Genomic DNA, 1,681 nt, shown 5'->3' on the forward strand with positions numbered 1-1,681 from the left:
GTGGAGATGCTGGGAGCCAGAGACCTTGTTTATTTCCCTTCTTATATATAATTTCCTTTTTCTTTTTCTTTTTTTTTTTTTTTTGGCTGGGTACAGTATACTTTATTGATGGTACATGACAAGGTAGGGCTCCCCAAGCCCCTCCCCTTCTTCAGGGGGTCTGGGATGGAAACGGTGGAGGTCGGGAGATTCTCAGTGTTTTGCGGGATAAGTTGGGGCAGGGACTCCCCAGCAGCTGAGGGCCTCTCTCTTCCTCTTGCTCTCGCTGGGGCTGGTGGTCCAGGGGGCTCTTACTCCTTGGAGGCCATGTGGACCATAAGGTCCACCACCCAGTTGCTGTAGCCGAATTCATTGTCATACCAGGAAATGAGCTTGACAAAGTGGTCGTTGAGAGCAATGCCAGCCCCGGCATCGAAGGTGGAGGAGTGGATGTCACTGTTGAAGTCGCAGGAGACGACCTGGTCCTCAGTGTACCCCAGGATGCCCTTGAGGGGGCCCTCTGACGCCTGCTTCACCACCTTCTTGATGTCATCATATTTGGCAGCTTTCTCCAGGCGGCAGGTCAGATCCACGACAGACACGTTGGGGGTGGGGACACGGAAGGCCATGCCAGTGAGCTTCCCGTTCAGCTCAGGGATGACCTTGCCCACAGCCTTGGCAGCACCAATGGAAGCAGGGATGATGTTCTGGGCAGCCCCTCGGCCGTCACACCACAGCTTCCCAGAGGGACCGTCCACGGTCTTCTGGGTGGCAGTGATGGCATGGACGGTGGTCATGAGTCCCTCCACGATGCCGAAGTTGTCATGGATGACCTTGGCCAGAGGAGCCAAGCAGTTGGTGGTGCAGGAGGCATTGCTGACAATCTTGAGGGAGTTGTCATACTTCTCGTGGTTCACACCCATCACGAACATGGGGGCGTCGGCAGAGGGAGCAGAGATGATGACCCTCTTGGCCCCGCCCTTCAAGTGGGCCCCAGCCTTCTCCATGGTGGTGAAGACCCCAGTGGACTCCACAACATACTCAGCACCAGCATCACCCCACTTGATGTTGGCGGGATCTCGCTCCTGGAAGATGGAGATGGACTTTCCATTGATGACAAGCTTCCCGTTCTCAGCCTTGACTGTACCGTGGAATTTGCCATGGGTGGAATCATACTGGAACATGTAGACCATGTAGTTGAGGTCAATGAAGGGATCATTGATGGCGACAATATCCACTTTGCCAGAGTTAAAAGCAGCCCTGGTGACCAGGCGCCCAATACGGCCAAATCCGTTCACTCCGACCTTCACCATCGTGTCTCAGGGACACGGCTGGCACTGCACCAGAATTCGCGGCTGTCTGTCGAACGGGGAGGAGCAGAGAGCCTATAATTTCCTTTTTCTGATGGTATAGAATAAGTTTTTTCTAGAAATTCAGAAAATATGGAAAGTTATAAAAAAGAAAGTATAATGCATAAATAACCACTGAAACCTTTCATTGAATTGATTTCTCTACTCTTTGTATGAATGTGTATACTTACATATGCATATATATATGAGCATGTATGTATGTATTCATTCCTTTTTACTCCCATCCTTCCTCCGTTGTTCAATCACCAGCAAAACTTTTCTGTGTGCACTTAGAGTAAGGTTACAACAGGAATGCAAAGAGAAAGGAGGGAGGCAATTGTCAGCATTTACGT

General features: G+C 50.9%; 1 pseudogene; it reads right to left on the reverse strand.

The window, feature by feature from the left end:
* Positions 1–275: 275 nt before the first annotated feature.
* LOC114207154 (glyceraldehyde-3-phosphate dehydrogenase pseudogene) lies at positions 276–1,322 on the reverse strand (annotated as a pseudogene).
* Positions 1,323–1,681: the final 359 nt, after the last annotated feature.

This window comes from Eumetopias jubatus, unplaced genomic scaffold, assembly GCF_037043125.1.
Source record: "Eumetopias jubatus isolate StellerSeaLion01/CBP00866 unplaced genomic scaffold, mEumJub1_p1.0 scaffold_1, whole genome shotgun sequence".
Taxonomy (NCBI): domain Eukaryota; kingdom Metazoa; phylum Chordata; class Mammalia; order Carnivora; family Otariidae; genus Eumetopias; species Eumetopias jubatus.